This window comes from Dendroctonus ponderosae, unplaced genomic scaffold (genome assembly GCF_020466585.1).
Source record: "Dendroctonus ponderosae isolate FM_Combo_2020 unplaced genomic scaffold, Dpon_F_20191213v2 Dpon_F_20191213_4, whole genome shotgun sequence".
In the NCBI taxonomy this organism is placed as follows: domain Eukaryota; kingdom Metazoa; phylum Arthropoda; class Insecta; order Coleoptera; family Curculionidae; genus Dendroctonus; species Dendroctonus ponderosae.
In genome coordinates, this window is record NW_026018611.1 from 15,230,626 (window position 1) to 15,236,407 (window position 5,782).

Here is a 5,782-nt window from a genome sequence, read left to right on the forward strand (position 1 = left end):
TGTTTTTTAATCTGTATCATTTCATGGACTCTTCTCTTATCATAATTACTCTCGTTAATCAGTATTTTTGTGTTATCAAAATCAAAATTATGCAAGTTTTGTTGTGCATGCTGTGCTAATGCTGTACCATTTTTTATTTATGTTTTTCCATTTAGATGAATTGTATATTTTATTTATCCTTCGCTTTATGATTGGTTCGAAAAATGACCTTGAATAGTTGTTTATTAATAATAAAAGATTTTTTGTTCTCTACTCAAAATGTGACAATTTAATGGCTCTATCTGTAAGTGCCGTTATTACCCTTTTTTTATATTTCATTGGAGCGTACGATTGATAATTCAGATACCTACCAGACCATATCTCCTTTATGTACCAATTTGTTTTGATTTCCCCGTTGTTATCATAATTAATTGTCAGGCCTAGAAAGTTTATAGAATTGAATTTATTTTCTTCCAGAGTAAATTTTAGGGTGTCATCAAAGGCATTAAACTTATCTAGTGTATATTGAATTTTGTCTTTTGGCAGGCACATTATGCAGTCATCCACATATCGTTTAAAAAATTCACACCTATAGTTTAATTTAGATATTATTTGTTCTTCCAAATTTTCCATTACCAAATTTGCAATTGTTGCTGCTATGGAAGAACCCATTGCTACTCCACATATATGTGAATAGAATTTGTTTTCGTACTGGAAATCGGTGGATTTTAAGCACAGATGTACCGCCTCAATCAATTTATTTTCGGGTAATTTTGTATGTTCTTTTATCTCTGCCCATTTATTGTTGTTCCAAACTGAATGAAATTGACAAAGACATTAATAATGTTAAAATATCGTTACAACAAAAAACATGCATAAAAGTCATCACATCAAAATAAAATAAAAGTCTCATCTCGAAATAGTTTCTTGCTCCCATTGTCTTTTATGTTGCCTTGAAAATTTCCCCCATTTGCCCATTTTTCTCTAAAAATTAAACGCACGTGGCCACACAGATCACAGAGTATGTTGGAAACTACACCAGAATTTAATGCAAATTACATATAGTTCATCGTTTATATAGTAAAATCACCAGTGATTTTGTGATACCCTATTGGTTGATTTTCTCAACGGTTAATAGCGGTTTCCTTTAACGACGTCAGGACGCCGATTTTTCACACGATTTCAGACGTTAACTTCAAGAAGTGTTTCTTTGTCGGCAGTTTAATCATATATGGTAACACGGCCCAAAAGTTGATAACGCCGATCACCAGAACACAGAAAAGTAATTTTATATTCACTTGCAGGAGCGTAAATGATTCTTTTCAGTGCTTGTAAATATATATATATAGGTATATGTTTACCTGTGGAATATGACAAACATATTTTATAAAAGTATACATACTGCATATAAATATATTTGCATAAATCGAATATAATCATACAGATTTAAAGTCGTAAAATTAATGCGTAAATTGTGAAGTTCGCCCAAAAGTCGCTCAGCGACTTTCTCAAAATATTCGTCACAGTCTACTAAAATTAGCCCAATTTGCTATTAATCGCTGAACCTGGTCACACTGATGCTCATTGTCGTTGCATCGTCAGACCCATTGTTGGACCAAAGTCAAACCGATGAACGTTTTCTCACAAACAGACCATTAAAAAAACGACACTAATTTAATTCCTTTAAAAGGCAACCACTCAGACTGACTCATTTCCACACCCCGTCCAAGACAGGTCGAACGATCATCGAAGACCACAGATTAATCAGGAGAYAAATCTGAGCCATTTCTCACGCTCAGGAAATGAGACTGTGTCTCATCCTCATGGTTGCGAAAACTCATCTTGTGAGAAGAGAGTATGTGAAGATATACTACAGAAATGATCCTGTGAAGTATGATCTTAGTTCCAAACTTCTAAAATGCGGAGATTATAGCCAGATGGTAAATGCTCGCGAGAATGTACTAGGCTGTGCCGCCATCTAAAGGTGCCGTGGAAAGCATAATAGAAGGTATATCTCAACCTTGCGCACTGATCTCCTTGAGATAGCAGAAAATATTTATATGCTTCTAACATAGAGTAAGTAAAAGAAGCGAGGGTTCAGTCATAGAGAAAGTAAAATAAGGGAAGGTTAGATCCGTTCTGTCCTTTTTCAACTTGCGGAGCGACGCGGCTGGATGTTACTTGAACTGCTATGTTGACTTTTCTAATAGAAATTAACCTAAGAATTAATTTTAACCACGTTTCCGATTGATCGGTCGAGTTAAAATATTTTCGTATTTCTAATACTTGTACGGTATTACCTACAAATAATATCTGCTGTCGAGATGTGAGTATTGCATAGTGACATAGTAGAATTTTTTGTGTGAATATTACAATTTTTTGTTGATTTCTTTCTTGTGTGTCTATAATTTATGTCTGCATAAAGATGAGTCCTCCTGATCGTATTCTTTCATATAAATGTATAGTATCAAACTGCAAAAATGCCTATTTTAAAAGGGATAATTTTGAAAACTATGTAAATAAGCGGTTATTCAAATTCCTTGATCCAAATAAAGATTTTAATGGTCGCAGAAAATGGTTTGAAATAATGATATTAAATTATACTGAGATGCAACGTCACTTATGTGAGGATAATTTGAGGATAAACATTTTACTGATTCATATAAATTACATCAATGGTAATCAGCAGATAAAAAAAACAGTTAGTCACAAAACAAAATTTGAGAAATGCATATGAACTAATCTTTTGAGACAAAATTTGACCAATTTGAGATAAAAATCGACCCTGTGGTTTCTTTCTTTTTCAATAGCTCATTTACAAATTATGGAAAAAAGAAAGGAACTTGTGTGAATTGTGTTAGTTGCTGTCGAATGTGCCCTTTGAAGCAGAAATAAATTCCAAATTCACGTCAAAGCTTTCGAAAAAGATCCAAAAAATGAAGCCTATTGACAGAAATTGTATTTTAATGTTTGATGAAATGTGATTATCAGAACAGTTAACTTTCGATAAGTCCAGAGACATGATTATTGGATATGTGGATCTTGGCCACCTACGTCGGGTTAACAAATCTGCAAATTATGCCTTAATTTTTATGGTTCATGAGCTTCATAAAAATTGGAAACAGCCGGTAACGTTTTTTTTTACTAGAGATACTGTTGAATCCCAGGCTTTACAATGCCTTATTAAAGACATCATAATTGCTTTGGAAGCTGCTGGCCTTGTCGTTCTAGCGACGGTTTGTGATCAAGAAGCTACCAATCGCAAATCGATTTCAAATTTATGCCTCGAAACCCAAAACGAAAATTACGAAGCAAATCCATATTTTAAAATCAATAACCACAACATTTTCACTCTTTTTGATACCTCCGCATTTACTGAAATCAACAAGAAATGCCCTTTTAAAATATTGTATAAAATTTGATAAATTCAAAGTTGCTAAAATGGATCATATTCGGCAATGTTTCAACATCGATAAACAAAGACGGTTTGAAGGCATGAAGAAAATAAGAGAAGAATACCTGGATTTAAGAGGCAAAAATCGGCTTAAGATGAAGGTATCTGCCGCAGTGAAAACCTTAAGTCATACGGTTGCTGCATGTATGGAGCAAACGATTAGCGACCCACCAACTTGGCAGCTGATGCAATCCATACTGCAGAATTTATTCCTGATATTGGCTGTCTATTCGACAGCTTTAATGGTCGACTTCCTAGTTCCGAGTTAGGAAAGCCGTATCGTAGGTGCTTATCGGATAAATCTGTACATAAGCCATTGTGGCTCAATTTAAAGCCGAAAATTCAGAGCTGGAAATTTATTTCTGCACAATCCTGCAAAACAAAGATGCCCTTTAAAACCGGCTGGATCAATAACATCGATACGATATGTCAATTATGGGACGTATGCCGACGTTTAGGTTTTAAATTTTTAAGAACTAGGTCATTAAACCAAGATCCCTTAGAAAACATGTTTTCACTACTGCGCAATCTTTCCGATCAGAATACAAATCCTAATTCATATCAATTAATATAATCTTTCAAAACGGCAGTTACAAATTTAATTACTCCCACTTGCAATTGTAATTGTGAAAAGGATGACAGCAACATTTTAGACAATTTACAGGACAGGATGATTTCATACCATTGCAAATTTTGGAGGAAAATGAGCTTGATAAATTAGAAATAACTGGCATGGCCATAGAATTTGACGAAGGCGACAAAAACACCTCCGCATATGTAGCTGGTTTTTTAATCAAGAAGCTACAGTAAAAAATTACTTGTATGGGCCTTAGAAGCTTAGAAAAGAAGCTTAGCTTAGAAAACCTAATTTCTGAAAATGTTGAGTCACATCATACCTTTACAATGTTCAAATAATATACAAATGATAAAAAAAGGTTAGTTTATGTCACTAAAGAACTAACATATATTTTAATGAGACTATATGACATTATCATGCATGTCTTACCAACGTTCGGGCATATTACCCATTTAACAAAAAAATTAAAATCTTAATCAAAGGCAAAATTCTTTTTGAGTGGTTCACATGCAAAAGTAAATACGACCAGAACAAGCTAAAAAAAATTAGGCACTTATAGGAACGTTTATTTGATTTTTATTTTTTCTGAGCCTGTTGGTCAATTCTAGAAAAAAACTTCTTTTAATATAATTAATGATTCAGTTACCCCAGTTTTTTCCCATTTCCTCGCTTTGCTTCCAATGATGATTCTAGGCGCCTGATCAATGGTTTTTATTACTCTGAGAGATGGTACATTACTCTGAGGTAACAAAGCTTCCCATTTTTGAATAAAGAACTGAAACACTAAATCTTCAAAACCCAGACTGAAGTTATGTTCATAAAGAAGGGAGGGCAGTTGGATTCCCACTTGTTTTTTTCCTTTCAGGACTTCGAGATTTCTTCTAAAAAAACGGCTTAGAATTAGGGTTTTTCCTGGCCAAATTTTTTGTTATTTAATAGTTCAGCATGGAACAGAATCTTCCAGCACATAAGGAGAAAACTTCTGGTGGGGACTTCTACTCGGATAGGGCACAAGTTTAGCTACCCAGTTCTTCCTTTTGGGACTCTTTGGAAGACTATAAAACCGGCGCTACACGATGCGTCGAACATTCGTTCCAACATTGGACCGAACATTTGATTCAAAAAATTCGGCAGTTCGTGCGGCAACTGTATCTGCTACACGGTGTGTCGAATGCTTGAAGCAAAATTCCTTTTGAATTGTGGTTCAAACGTTTGTCTACATTCGTCAATATGCAGGATACTGCTGACGCTGCAGTTATAGCCGCAGGGGTGCGAGGTTTTACTTGTGTGAATTGTTTACTCAACGTCATTTTGAAACTCATTTTTTAACACTTTATATTAATAGTTATCAAAATTTTGTCGAAATTCCATTAAAGTAATTTTCAACAAAAACGCACGCAATTCTGATTTATTTTCCTGATTGCGTGTACTTATTAGGATATTCTTATCTTTTCTGGGTCTCAAAGTGTGAAGTAAAAATTTTGAAAATCGTTATTTCATTACCTTTCGGCGAGACAACAGCGCCATCATCAGATTTAAAATTAACACAAACTCATGATTGGTAAAAAGCAAAGTACTGTTAGGTCTTTCCTTCTTGAAGGACTTTGTCTAGAGACAAATTTAAGGTTTAAATTTTCTAAATTTTTCTTAAGTTTCAATCAAAATTTTTACTTCACACTGCCTGAGACCCAGGAAAGATAAGAATATCATAACGTAGGCAATATCGACGACGAGATAACAAACCAATATTTTCAAATATTTATCCCACCTAC

At 34.2% G+C, this 5,782-nt stretch overlaps 1 non-coding gene across 1 annotated transcript; it reads right to left on the minus strand.

Annotated features, from left to right (window-relative positions):
• Window positions 1-1,672: 1,672 nt before the first annotated feature.
• Window positions 1,673-1,880, minus strand: LOC125504337. The gene has a single exon (XR_007281449.1). It is a non-coding gene; the product is annotated as a small nucleolar RNA U3 (small nucleolar RNA).
• Window positions 1,881-5,782: the final 3,902 nt, after the last annotated feature.